The sequence below is a fragment of the Delphinus delphis genome, chromosome 4 (genome assembly GCF_949987515.2).
Source record: "Delphinus delphis chromosome 4, mDelDel1.2, whole genome shotgun sequence".
Taxonomy (NCBI): Eukaryota; Metazoa; Chordata; class Mammalia; order Artiodactyla; family Delphinidae; genus Delphinus; species Delphinus delphis.
The window spans coordinates 10,564,287-10,579,365 of NC_082686.1; the positions used below are offsets into that span (position 1 = coordinate 10,564,287).

Below are 15,079 nucleotides of genomic sequence, written 5' to 3' on the forward strand. Positions count from 1 at the left end.
CCTGGACCACTGTCCTAAGATGCCATAGCTTCTTGGGAAACCAGCGTAAAACCTCTGCTCTTCAAAATCCTTAGATAGCCAGGTTTTCTGTAGAAAAAGGATATAATGTTCTGATCATTAGAAGTTTAACTATTTGGGGATCAGTGTCTAAAATGGACAGTCCAACCCTGCCTTAATCTTAAATAGGGCTGAAAGAATTTTTCCTGAGAATTTCCTTTCTTGGTAATCCTTGATAATGCCTTTCCTAGGTGATTCCACCTCATCCATCACTCTGAGCCTCAGTCACTGTGTTTTGCTGTACGTGGAGGTGGTGTGGTGCTTAAGGTAAGGAACAGGGCCTGAGCCTGAGGCCTGCTTTCTTACAGAAGGTCCCTGGCCTCGCAAACCTTTTCATCTTTGTCTTTCTCTAGCGTGTTCCTTTGTCCGCCTGTCAGTGCAGGATGCCCGCGTGGGGTAGCATGTTCCCTGGTGTGGCCAAATGTCTCGTGAAGTGTCGGCAGCATTAAGAGAATTAAGCTTTTTCCATTAGTAGTTCATGGGACCACAGGCATCTCCTTGACGGCTTGATCTTGTCAACATAGTTGGCCACCAGGTATGATGGATCATTCTTCACCATTTTAAGAATTTGTGTTCGGCCGGGTACAGTTTCATTGTCACCTTGCTTCAGATTCTGATTCCAAGTCAAACATCCAAGAGAATTCGGCATGACCTGTAGCCTAATTCAGTTAGCCTAATTCGCAGACAATTCCTCGGCTGTGAAAAAGCAATAGCGCCTCTCTCACAGAGAAGTTTAAGGAGGAAGAGAGAGAACAGATGCCACGTACCCGCCCCCGAACCTGGTAGGTGCCAATTTGAGAGCTACTGCTTCCCCTCCTCTTCATCATTACCATTGTTGGCTGCCGAGGCTATTAACGTCATCTTCTCCTGTGAAAAATGGACACCACCTTTCTCATCTTCTAAGTGGGTTCAATGTGAAAGTTGTTGTAATGTTTCTTCTTTTAAAAAATTATCTGGAAATTTAAAAACCCGCCACCTGATATGTGCTAATATGCATCTGAATATGTCACTCAGTTCAGCGTCTTCCCCAGGCTTGGAACAAAGTAGATCATGATGGTTAACACTACATGCTGGGCTTTCCAAGTGTTGGCTTGGGTTTTATTTCCGGCCCTCCTCTTGAGTCTTTCTCTGACTTGGGCGATCATGTGATCTGCATCAGTCTTTTCATAGATGAAATAGAAACAGACAGTTGCCACCTCCACACCTCACTGGATTGTCGTGGGAGTTATGAGTTAGTGCCTCTGCAATGGGTGGCTGGAGTGAGCCATGCGGGCATGAGGCGTCCCCGTGGCGTATCCGGTCGAGTGGACGTTACCCTTACCCATGGCTCCAGTGTGGTCCTCACAGCTTTAAAGAACCATAAAGCATCCAGTGTTTCATCAACCGTGTAGTTAGAGCACCCTTTTCAGCATGGTCCTTAGACCTTAGTCATGTGACTGACCTGACCCGGGTCTGTTACACAGTAAGAAACAAAAACTTCGATACTACTGGGTCCTCATCTGAAAGGTGGACTGAGATGTTTCTTTGTACCTATTTTCCAGCATCTTGAAAGTTGTTCTAAATATTTTCCCTGTTGTCTGTAGGACAATACTTGCAAAAAAATAAGCCATGTCCAAGAGAGTTCTGTTGTATACTTTGTGTCAGGGTATGACAGTTTTCATCAGAGACTTCGTTCTCTTGAAAAATTGCTAAAACTTAAAAATTACATACTTTCAGCTTTTGTGAATTATACATTTTATTAGGAAAGCCATCTTATACCATGTCTGTTTAACATTAGTACAGGTAGTGCTGACCTTATCTTAAATCCCCTATCAATTCTTCACTACTTTTTAAAAATAACTTTGTTTACGGAGGTTTTCAAACACTTACAAAAGTAGAGTGAATAGTCTAATGAACTCAACATGGACTCAACTCATCACCCAGTCTCAGCATTGATCACCACATGGAATTTCCCCTTCCCATCCTCACACCATGGGGTAATTTTAACGATACCCCCCAGACATCATATCATTTCAAAGGTATGCATCTCTAACAGATAAGGACTCTTTTCTTTAAAAAAAGAGATAAAAGTACTTTCTTAATATCAAATACCAATTCCGTGTTCCAATTTCCCAAATTGACTCATGAATCTATTTTTGTCCTTAGCATGTTTGGGTCAGAGTTCAAATAAGATGCACCGATTGCACTTGGTTGATATATCTCTTCTGTCTGTTAATGTCTGGGTTCCCCATCCATAGTCATTTGTATTTGAAGACTGGGTCATTTGTCTGGTAGAAAGTCCCTTTTTAGACATTTCCTGGCAATTGCACCCTGTTAGCACATTCCTTTATCCCTCTATTTATTGTAAACCCATAGGTCTGGGAAAGTGGTCAAATCAGTGTTTTGTTAGTTTTGTTTTTGTTTACGTGAGATGTCCTGTTACTGCCGTCCATCGAGAGGTGCATAATGTCTGGTTGTCTCCCCTTTTGTGTGTCATATCAGTCCATCTCCGAGTTGAACTGTGGTCAATCTGATCCAGCTGATAAAATTCCCCCCGTCTGCTTTTCACCTGATGGTTTTAGTTGCCATTCTTGACCCTGGCCTCTGGAATCATCATTTCATTAGGGTTTCAGCAGCCAATGAGTAACTCATTTTGAAAGATTTTCCAAAAATGTTCCTTAGTGGGTATTAGAAATGCTGAGTGATTCTGATAAGATAATGATTGCATGATTCAAAATGCTTTCACATTTTTATTATATTGAAACACATACTTTTCAGGATGTTAACTAGAAAAATAAAAATAATTCTAAGTGTCAAAGATAGAAGATGAGTATGAGAAATAATTAGTAAAGAGTTGGCTTGTTTACTCTTTTCCCAGAAACTCTGACTAAAGAGTCGAAATGTGTATTGCTTCTAAGGGATTTTGTTTTTTTAGAGAACAAAAGTAATTTTAAAGCATTTATCTTCCTTAAAATAGGGGCAAATCAAGGCAATTTAGAGTACTCAATGTTAAAAGAATAAAAACTAAAATAAAGTATTCCATGCTCCTTTTGGTAATAATGTAAAAAATTTGGGGATTAAATAGTGAAATGTTCTTTTAAATAAAGCATGATGATGATCCCATCTTATAAAACAGAAGGGTCTATACGGCTTCTAATCCCTTTTGCATCCTCATCGTACTTCATCCCGACTTCAGACCCCTTTGTGGTCTGAAAATATTTTTTTTGGGGGGTGTGGTTTGCGGTATGCGGGCCTCTCACTGTTGTGGCCTCTCCCGTTGCGGAGCACAGGCTCCGGATGCACAGGCTCAGCAGCCATGGCTCACGGGCCCAGCCGCTCCGCGGCATGTGGGATCTTCCCGGACCGGGGCATGAACCCGTGTCCCCTGCTTCGGCAGGCGGACTCTCAACCACTGCGCCACCAGGGAAGCCCTGAAAATATTTTTGCTTTATAGCCTATTTGTTTCGTTAAAAGTAGATCTGCTTCTGAATTGAGTTCTGTAATTTTGATCGCGAGCCCAGTACTGTGTTATAGCCTAATCTACTGGAGTGTGTGATGTCCTTGTGAAACCCAGAAACATGTGTCCATCTGATGAATTTATGACAAAAGTTTATTTGGGACTTAGAGTTAAGATTTTAAAACTGTACCTAGGTTTCTGGATTTTATATATCATTCCACGTTTTATGTGGAATAACCTTCATCAGAATCATTTCAGGAAATGAGAGAAGTAGGATATGGTTATGAGTCAGCCTTGGAAAACTACAGCATGGAATGAATTAGTCAGAAGAAGGGTTTCGGTGGCCAACATGAGCTGTGCGCTATCAGGAAGTGGTGTGACTTTCCATGATTTTATGTACTGCAAATCATGTGGCATAACGCTCCAGACACCTGGAGTCTTTTTTTTTTTTTTTTCAATCATAAGTTTTGAGGTAAAATTGAAAAGTACCATGGAGTGAAAGCACAGCCCTTTCAGTACTTGTGGATCCCTGCTGTCAACTCGAATGCATTTCCACTCCACTCCCACTCCATGGGGGATACGGACATTCACCCGAAAGCCCTTTGAGGCTGCTAGGTCAAGTCAGAAAAGCAGCTCATCTTGACAGAGGTGCTGTTGCAAAAGGGGGCATCTGTCCTTTTGTTTCTAATACCTTTTTTCATACTCCTGGTGTTGCTGCTTATAAGGCAATGTCATTTACAGTCTGCAAGAGAGTTGCTTCTCCCTGTGTTGTGCTGTGTTTTATTTATTTATTTTTTATTATTTTATTATTTTATTTTATTTTATTTTTTGCGGTACACGGGGGCCTCTCACTGTTGTGGCCTCTCCCATTGCGGAGCACAGGCTCCGGACGCGCAGGCTCAGCGGCCATGGCTCACAGGCCCAGCCACTCCGTGGCATGTGGGATCTTCCCGGACCGGGGCACGAACCCGCGTCCCCTGCATCGGCAGGCGGACTCTCAACCACTGCGCCACCAGAGAAGCCCATGTGTTTTAGAAGGGTGCTCTGAAGTTGAGAAGGAGGCAGTGTGATCTGGCCTTCTATCATCCTGTTAAAGAGAAAAGAGAACCTTGGGGAAATGGAGTGGATTAAAAGTTTGGATCATATAAGTTTCATAAAGCTACATTGCTAGAGGAAAATGTTGAAAATATAATCAACCACTAAAACTAAACATGGAGGGAAATAAGTTTGTTGTTTTATTGGCAATAGAAGTCAGTTAAAGATAATCAAGTAATCAAGCCATCTCTTCCCTGTCTGTTAGACTTGATAGGTACACATAGCATTCACTAATTACAGCTTGGGACATAGATGTATATAGAGATATATACATATAGATATAGAGAGAGATAGAGATATATGTATAGAAATATAGCATGTATATTTTAACCAGCATATCTAATGGAACAATTCAATGAAGAATGAAGCCTGCATGTGAATTCCCAACTTTCCATTGAACAACAGCGAAAGTCCAGTTGACTCTGATGCCCTTGGCAACCTGGTAAACATCCCTCTGGAAGAATCCTGCCAACCAGATTTGCCTTGTTTGCCATGTGTGGCCATCTGGCAAGGTGTAGAGAATCATCTGTCCCCAAGTTAACCCAGGATGGTTTCATGTCCTTGTCACATGGTATCACTGAGCAATCAGATGGTAACAATGGGCGTGTTCTTCCTCCCCTTCCAGCCTAGACCTCACTGTATGCCACAGATGAATGCTGGTCTCCCCTGAAATTCACACATTAAAATCCTAACCCCCAATGTGATGATATTAGGAGATGGGGCCTTTGGGAGGTGATTAGGTCAGACAGCAGAGCCCTCACGAATGGGATTAGTGCCCTTATAAAAGAGACCCCAGAGAGCTCCCTGCCCCTTCTGCCATGTGAAGACACCATGAGAAGTTAGCCCTCTATGAACCAAGAATTGGGCCCTCACCAGACACCAAACCTGCTGGCACCTTGATCTTGGACTTCCCAGCCCCCAGAACCGACAGAAATAAACACCTGTTGTTTATAAGCTGCCCAGTCTTAGTCTGTTTTAGCACCCGAACAGACTGATAGCATGTGTGGGCATCACCTGGGAATCGTGTGAAAATGCAGACTCTGCTTCAGTGGATCTCAGGTGGGGCCCGATGTTCTGCGTTTCTTACAAGTTCACAGGTGAGGCCAGGACTACTGGCTCAGGGCTGCCCTGTGAGTATCTAGACCATCCAGGCCAGAGCTGCATAAACAAACTATATCTGCAGAGTTAGCAAAAATCCCAACCCTAAAGGGTGTCACCACCTGATGCTAATACCTGCAGAGCTCTGTATGTCCACAACCTCAAGTCTCTTTATGTGACATTCATACCTCTCCCCAGCAGGATTGGGAAACACCCCAGGGTGGAGGGACCCTCATAGGCACCTGGCAGGACTCCTCTGCTGGCCCTTCACCTAACATCTCTTACTATATACTTCATGCTCTGAGCACATGCACAGTTGTCTGCCCCGGACTCTGCCTTGTAAAGATCTGATCATTCCTTCCTTTTCTCCACTGACTGGACTGTTTCTTAGTATGAAGAAAATTTCTAGAACTGTTGGTCATCTAAGTCTTCTCATGGGACCCACGAGCCCTACTCTTAATCTTAATTCTAAGATTTTTATCACCGCCCACTTGTCCTCAGCCTCCAATGTGCTGGGCTCAGAAGGATAAGAACGGATTTCAACTTCAGTGGCCAATGGAGAAATGCTAGAAGTTCTACAAGTGAAGATTTGAGAGGTTTAAGAATTCCTTAAGGCTGATTTAATGAAAGAAAGAGGAAAGAATGGTCTTCAGGGAGGATCCCAGCCTAGGCACTTCCAGTAATTGCTGTATTTCAGAACTACCCATTGTCGGAACGTGGGTTTTGGACTCGCCGAAAAGTCGTTAAGGCGAAGTGTCAGCTGCTTTCTGCCGCCTCCTTTTCCCTTGACTGCTCCTATGGAAATAGGTTAAATCTTTAATTGGTTATTTTATTTTATTACCATGGAATTTTCAAATAAACCAGCAAATCAACATCATTATTTTAAGATCCTAGGAAATATGATTCAGGGCTTGTCATTATTTTTTCCAAGGAAGAAACAGTTATAGATATTTTCTGCAAGGGTAAATTTCTGTGACTTTTCCAGTTAGAAGCCAGCCAGCAACCTTTCACACAGCCCATTTGAAAAGAAACAGTGTTCAGAATGTAGGATGCACTCTTGGCATGCGTGCATCCTCGTGGATGGCTTCCTTGGTGTAATGGGTGCCTTTGAACACCTTTCTGCTATTTTCCTTGGGTCTGTTTAGTTAAAAAAAAAAAAAAAACTCCATTCCAAATGATTGCCAAAAATGTGGCGTTTGCAAAGGCGAGTTTAATCATTGTCATAGAGTTGCCTGTCTTACTTTATTAACATCAGAGAGTTCTGTGGTTTTGCATACATGAATGACTGACTTACAGCTTGGTACTGGATGGTGGCAGAATGTGAATTCCATCAGATACGTAGCAAATCTCTGCACGCGCCACTAATTGTGTCTGGGGGTAGCTGGGTGCGCGTTCCAGTGCTGACATCTCTGTCTAATCGTTTTCTTCCAGACACTTTTCCTTGAAAACATTCAGGCAAACCGTAGATAGGAATTTGTGCTTCTGCAGAGACCTTATATGAGGATTTTTAGTAAGAGTGGTAGTTCAACATGGGCATCGTTTATGTGGTTATATACTCTTAAGCTGGAGGTCGTATTAGTTGGCTAGGCTATAGCTGCTGTAACAAAATACCACAAACCACATGGCTTGTCCAACAGAAATTCATTTTCTTACAGCTCTGGAGGCTGGAAGTCCAAGATCAAGGTGTCAGCAGGGTTGATTTCTTCCGAGGCCTCTCTCCTTGGCTTACTGGTGGCTGCTTTCTCACTTTGTTCTCACATGGTCCCTCCTCTGTCTTGTGCACCCTGGTGTCCTGCTGTGTGTCCACATTTCCTCTTCTTATAAGGACACAGTCTTATAGGATGGGAGCCCACCCTAACAGCCTTATTTAACCTTCATCACCTCTTTGAAGGCCCCATCTCCAAATAGAGTCACATTCTGAGGTGCTAGGGGGTTTAGGGCTTCAACATAGGAATTTGGGAGGGGATGCAGTTCAGCCTATAACTAAGGTCATAGAAACCACTTTGAAATTGCAAAATTATTTCCTAGGCTTGGATTATTTTGCAGTCCTTCCATTTCTTTTCAAGAATGGTTCTGTCACCGTCTTAGCAGAGAGATGGCAGATCTGGAATTTTACTGTGGAAGTAAGAATCGCAACAGCAACATCATCCTCTAAGTGGTATTTCCGGCCACTGAGAGGCTTTCACTGTGGGAGAAGATGGATTTGGGAGGACATCTAGGATACTCTAAAGGTAACAGTGCAGACCCCTGCCACTTGGGAGTCTTGGCCACGCTTCTCCTGTTCTCACTTGCCGACCTCGCCACTCAGGGGCAGTCCTGTACCTGAAGGGCATCTGGGGGCAGGCCCTCAGAAATACACCTGGATTCTGTGTTCCGTAGCTCCTGGGGTCAGATTGGGTGGCCAGGTCTGCCCTGTGGGCCTCCCGGCTCCTCAAGGAACCACAGTAGAGTCATATCTGGGCCCCAGCACCTGGCCTAGGCCATGCCTGGCCTGTGGTAGATATTCAACGAATGAATGAATTTCAGAAGCATGTCAGCCATCAAGGCTACTGACCTCCCATCCCCTGTCATTTTCTCCACCCTGTGCAGCCCCTTTAGGGGCTGCTGCTATAGATCCCACTAATAGAGTTAACCCTCATCTTTTTGCTTTTAGGTATATTGGAAGCAAGGCAGTATTGTGCAGTGAGGGTTTAAGCTGGACTGGAGGGGCACCAACACCACCTTGGCCGTGAGAGAGTGTTAATTTTCCAAGTTTACCTCCGTAATCGGTTCTTTTGGGGTCTTAGGCGCCCACCACTAATACTGATTTCGAGCAACCACAGCACATCATGTAGTAGCTGCTTCTTCAAACTCACCTAAACCACCAGGTGCAAAAATGACCACTGCTATGAAGAAATAAAAATAATAATTATACAGAGTTATAGGCTGTCCTAGAAAGTGCCTTCGGGCAGATTTGGCCTTTTTGAACGCAGGCAGCTGTAACCATGGCTGCTGGCCATCTGACTCTCGACTTTCCCCCGGTACCTTTGAGAGCCACCGACAGCCTGAGTCGGAAGACGCCAGGACCCAGACAGAGCAGGCATGGGCACGGCGCCTTAGTCATTGGCCAAAGACACATGGCTGCCTTTCATCATGTAGGAGGGAGACAGGAAAGAGCAGAAGCAACGGAAGGCAAGTGAAGGCGAGCTTCAGACACGACTATTTGGTCGTATCCCGGCATCCGGCAAACGGAATCTCACGGTCCCTCTCCTGGTTGTTGACCACAAGACGGTTTGTTGGCAGCGCAAGTCAGCAGCATCATAGAACCTACACAAAATAAGAAGCCAGCATACGGAATAAGCGCAGAGAGGAAAAGCATGCCTTTCTTTGTAATTGCTTTGTACCGTGATAGTCTTACAATATCAACTGGGAAGAAAGTTTTCTTTAGGTGGCACCAAAACAGAATTTGACATTCTTCTGCCAGCCCCTTTTGCACTAGACATGAGTAGATTTACTGAGAGATGTAGACATTCATAAGAGCCTTTTAAATGATCATGAATAATGTTTTTCAGTTAAAGCATTATTTCTCGTGATGTTAAGCAAAATATCAGTTTTATCACAACATAAAGACAAAGATATAAAAAATACTGTAATGGTGGGCTTCCCTGGTGACGCAGTGGTTAAGGATCCGCCTGCCAATGCAGGGGAAAACGGGTTCGATCTCTGGTCCGGGAAGATCGCACGTGCTGCAGAGCAGCTAAGCCCGTGCGCCACAGCTACTGAGCCCACGTGCCTGCCTAGAGCCCGTGCTCCGCAACAAGAGAAGCTACGACGATGAGAAGCCTGTGCGCCTCAATGAAGAGTAGTCCCCGCTTGCCGCAACTAGAGAAAGCCCGCGCACAGCAACGAAGACCCAACACAGCCAAAAATTTAAAAAAAACCAAATAAATAAGTTTAAAAAAAAAAACCGTAATGATATTTAAATTATATCTCCATAAAGCTATTTTAAAAGTTCTATGCTCAGGCTTCCCTGGTCGCGCAGTGGTTGAGAGTCTGCCTGCCGATGCAGGGGACACGGGTTCATGTCCCGGTCTGGGAGGATCCACGTGCCGTGGAGCAGCTGGGCCCGTGAGCCATGGCCGCTGAGCCTGCGCGTCCGGAGCCTGTGCTCCACAATGGGAGAGGCCACAACAGTGAGAGGCCCACGTACCGAAGTACTATGCTCAACTCGCTGATATAGAGAACAAACGAGTGGTTACCAGTGGGGAGAGGGAAGGGGGGAGGGGCAAGATAGGAGTAGGGGGTTAAAAGGTACAAACGATTAGTATAAAATAAGCTATAAGGATATATTGTAAAACACAGGGAATACAACCAATATTTTATAATAACTATAAATGAAGTATAACCTTTAAAATTGTGAATCACTATATATACACCTGTAACTTTATAATATTGTATAGCAATTACACTTCAATTTTTTTTAAAAAAGTTCTATGCTCATATATTTCACACATTTCAATATTGCAGAGAATTTAAATCCTGAGCAGGATCACTTTTACCCTCTTGAAATCTGCACTTCCCCAAGTTTAAATCTGAAAACTCAGCTTTCCCAGTTTAAGAGGTCATTAAAGAGATTTTGCAGAAATCAGAGAGATGTCATTTTATTAAGAAAACTGATTCGACTGTTGTATGTTTCAGAAATCTGAGTCATCCAGCACGTATCTAACCATGCAAAACAAATTTCATATATAGCTTTGAAAGCAAACAGCACCCTGTAATTAAAACATATTGAATGTCTTAATTCAGTGTTTCTCACAAAGTGATAAAAGTGCAGTTCTTAAGAACATGAGCTTAGAATCCATAGACTTTGGTTCACAGTCCTGTTCCAAAGCTAAGTGATGGTGAGTCTTCTTAGTTCGGGCTGCCGTAACGAAACTCCATAGTCTGGGTGGCTTGAACAATAGACGTGTATTTCTCACAGTTCTGGACTCCGGAAAGTCTGGGATCAGGTACACGCACGACACAGGTTCTGGTGAGAACTCTCTTCACCTTGCTGGTGAGGTTTGAAGATGGCTGTCTTCTTGCTGTGTCCTCATGTGGCAAAGAGAGAGTGAACTCTGGTCTTTCTCCCTCTTCTGGTGAGGATCCTAGTTTCCATCATGCAGTCTCTACCCTCATGACCTCATCTAAACCTAATCACCTCCTGAAGACCCCACTTCCTAGTACCATCACATTGGGAGTTTGGGCTTCAACATATGAACTTGGGGGGACCCAATTCAGTCCATAGCAGTGGGAGAAGTACTTAGTTTCTCTCATTCTCCTGGCCCCTTCATGACAGGTTTTTACTTTTTCTGCTGGGACCATTGTTTCCAAATTTTCTATCTCCTAGAGGGTATTTGCCTACATGGTAGGGAGCAGGTGAGGAGAGAACTGTGGAGATAATAGATCACCCATGAAAGCTCTTCTCTTGGTTCCACTGGAAATACCCCGATCTCTCAGGTGTGCTGGGAGAGTCCCCATGCCTGGGCTCAGGTCCTGAGATGCCCGGGTGCTGGGGACCCTAGTCCTTCCCTGACACCACTGCCCCTTGGTCCTGGGGGTGGCATGGCTGCAGCCTGGTGGAAATCTTTCCGTGACCCTTTGGGTTCCAAACAAAACACCGCCACCAAGATCCACTGTCTTGCTTACTACGTAAGCCTTTCCAAAGCAAGGATCCCAATATAGAGGTTGTGGGAAATGTTCATTCACGCAGGTATGTCCCTGTTATCCAGAAAGTCATTTTTAACAAGTCATGCACTTATGACTAATCATTTCTCCACCTTTTAAATTTTCCAGATAGGATACAGTAATGGGAGAAGCTACTTATACCCTTCCTGTTTCCCCTTTTAGTGGGGAAAACACACTGTTTCCATATCTAAAATGGAATTGAACATTTCTTGTAAAATATACATCTCAGGGAAAAACCCATTGCTATTTTGAACACGCTTCCTCCTATTCTTCAGTTCCTGGTGCGGTGAATGCCTTCTGACTTCTACTTTCTGAGCTGGAGAGTTACAATAACTTAGTATTTGAGAACACTGTGTTTACCTTCAAACTACAAAGACAGTTTTAAGCTACGGCGATTTTTCTTTCATGTTCATAGGTGTAGCACCTTCTTTGTATCTGCTTCTAAAATAAATAGTAGTTACACACCTGTTGACAATATAATAGCAGCATTATTGGGATTTTTCAAATAATTTAATGCTCAATTATCCCAGTAAATGATTTTAAGTTAAAACCTGCTTAGTTTGAAACAAAGAAAATGTTTTTTACATTTAAAACAAAACCTAACGGAAAGGAAGAAACTGTGAACAAGGAATCGAGTCAGTATTTTTACGTCATTTCCTCTTAGAGCCAAAATGTAGTAAGTTCTCAGCCTGCTGGCAAATGTTTGGAGCGGGACGTTGTTATTAGACAGAGTTTTGGGGTTGTTTTCATGGAAAAAGTGAACTTTGGCCTGATGTGACTTCTAGGCATTTTCTGAGTCACCAAAATGTTCGTTATCCATTTTATTTCTGTAAATCACTTTCTTTTACCATTGTTCTAATGATCAAAGAGCATGTCATGTCTCTGAGGGATTTCCTCTTATTCAAGATGCACTGAACTCTCCCAACATTTTTCCGTGTGTTCAGCTGAGCAGTTGAGACTCGGACAGTATCTCCTTTGGAGCCAGTTGAAATGACACGTTTCAGAGGAGCTCTGTATTAAAAGAGGTCATTCGTTCCTGTTGAACAAGACGTTAAGTGAATGTGTTTGGCGCGCTGGGGCTGTTCTTAGGACGTTAGAACAAACCTGCTTGATTTTAGATCCCAGAGTTCTAAAATCCTCCTCCCAGGGACGTTTGCAGATCCGTGGGTGACGCTGGGGTTGCAGCAGCGACTGGGAGAGAGCTGCTGGCATCTGGGAGGGAGTCACTGAAACAGTCTAGAATGCAAAGGACAGGACCCCACAGGAAAATCTGTTTTGTCTAAAACGTCGTGAGTATAAGCGTTGAGAAATGCTGAGACAAGCCATAGGCTCACAGACTCTTAGGACATAAAGGATCTTCCCATTCATTCATCTCCCCCGTTCTTCACAGGGACAGGCTGAGCGAACTCATCTCTTTTCTCAATTTTCTTTCACTCGTGTCCCACATTGCAGCAACTTTCATCAGAAACCACAAGGAGCCCAAAATACGCTTCCTCATTTCCAAAATGACCTTCTTAGTCATGGCTCAGATCAGCTTTCGGTGGGGATCCACTGTACGTCACTGGTACAAACTTTTGTTGGAAAATGTCAAGTCGGGGTTCAGATTGTCCTCCGGCCGGGTCTTGGAGGGGTGAGTGGCACGTGCGGACCAGCCCACACTTCCCATTGTGTGATGCTGTAGTCTCCCGACCGGAGCGAGAAGCAAACTTGAAGTGACATGACATGGAAACAAGGCCGGGCTAGAGGGGGGCTGCTCTTGTGAGTCTGCTTTGCTCTCGCCTCCTGATTTAGCTCACATCCCACTGAGAAGTCGCCGGGGTTGCTGACCCAGACGGCCAGTAAGCCCACCCCCAACTGCAGGCACAGAGCACCGGAAAGGTGGTCCCAGTGGCTCTCACACGGCTGACAGCGCTGGAGAAGAAGCTTCGTCCACATATCAAATGCCTCCATCTATCGAGCTGCCCACTGGCCTTCAGGGGTGGATCTTGGAGTTCGTGTAGCACAGCCTTACAAGGCTTCCCGACCTGCACCCAGTGGTACCCTGGGCTCCGTTTCTTCCACACGCATCACTCATACCGCTGTTTGCTAAGACTTAAAGGGTAGTTCCGAGTACCGACCTTTTACTCTGACCTAAAGTGGGTGCTTCCCGAGAGCAAGGCGGTGTTGCTTCACCTGCTCTCTCTCGGAGACCAGCTTGGCTCCTTGGACAGGGAAGATGCTCAGAAAGATGCTTGTTGAATGACTAAGGAAAGGAATCCCCAAATCAGATTTTCCGTCACTCACTCATTTACAGGTCTTCAAAGCTACCAGGGACTTCCCTGGTGGCGCAGTGGTTGGGAGTCCGCCTGCCAGTGCAGGGGACACGGGTTCGAGCCCTGGTCCGGGAGGATCCCACGTGCCGCGGAGCAGCGGGGCCCATGCGCCACAACTGCTGGGCCTGCACTCTGGAGTCCACGAGCCACAACTGCTGAGCCCGTGTGCCACAGCCGCCGGGGCCCGCGCACCTGTAACCCGTGCTCTGCCGCAAGAGGGGCCCCCGCTCGCTGTGATTGGCGGGAGTCCGCGCACAGCCCACGCGCAGCGGGAAGACCCAATGAGCCAAAAATAAATAAAATTTTTTTTAAAGCACTGCCAGATATCTTTTTCTTTTCTTTTTTCTAAATTCCTCTTTTTAGATCAGTATTTTGGAGTTGACAGAGAGCGTGGTCATTAATTCATTCGGTCACTCAGTGAACAGAGAGTTGCTGAGCCGGGACCCAGGCAAGATGTGGCAGTGTGGCCAGCAGCAGGAAGGTCATTTTCCAGCCCTAAACCCCAGACCAATTACCGTTGTCATATGTGCCAGGAAGGAAAAGGAGTACTTAATAGAGGGCTTCCCCGTGTCTGTGGGGCCAGGGGCAGCTTCTCTGAGGAGTGATGTTTATATTGTTATTCAAGTAGGACTCAGCCCAGAGCAGATGCCCAGGAGATGCTCCAGGTAGACGGCAGCCCGGATAAAGGTTCTGAGACCTGAAGACCAGCCTGGGCAGCATCGATGAACCAGGACCGTGTCCGGAGCTGGAATGTGTCGAGGGCGGGACCTGCACCAAGAGGCAGCAAGAGCCACTTGTGGTCATGATGCCGGGTTTTCTCCTGAAAGCAAATGGAGGCCATAGAAGGGCTGACGGAGAGAAGGACAGGCCATTTCTAACACCCAAGTTGGGAACGTCTCAGAGGAGAGGACGTGGCAGTGCGTTTTCTGAGGCTCACTTTCCAGCATCCTTCCCAAGATGCGTCCTCCTCTCTGTGCTCCAGGTCCTGTCTGTGGACCATCCTGCAGAGAATCGGGTGGAGCTTCCAGCCATGCCTTCAGATAAACAGGCTTCCCTGAGCTCACGCAAAAGCGTCCTTGGCCATCCCCACGTGTTACCCTGCACCAGGACCCTCAGGAGAGCCCACTGTGAAGCAGTCCTCACAGGAGTAGAGGGGGTGGGGGGAGGGGGATGACACAGGAACCAACCAGAGAGATGGGAAGAATGATGCAGGGTAAGAAACTGGCAAGGATTTTAAAAGGAGAGAGAAATCCTAACAAATATGTCAGATACGAATCCAGCTAAATCAGTAAGCACTTTGAACGTCAATAGTCAAATGCACCAATTAAAAGACAGAGATTGTGACAGTGGATCAAAAAACAAGGCCAACCATATA

General features: G+C 45.3%; 1 protein-coding gene across 3 annotated transcripts in view; it reads left to right on the forward strand.

Annotated features, from left to right (window-relative positions):
- RCAN1 (regulator of calcineurin 1) overlaps positions 1–15,079 on the forward strand; it is a 95,835-nt gene that overhangs the window by 54,547 nt on the left and 26,209 nt on the right. The window contains exon 1 of one of the 3 annotated variants that reach the window (XM_060010341.1): positions 270–324. The exons of the other annotated variants lie outside the window; for them this stretch is intronic. The gene's annotated coding sequence lies outside the window, so the exon portion shown is untranslated. Of the gene's footprint in view, positions 1–269; positions 325–15,079 lie in introns of those variants that run through there. 3 annotated transcript variants of the gene reach the window in all.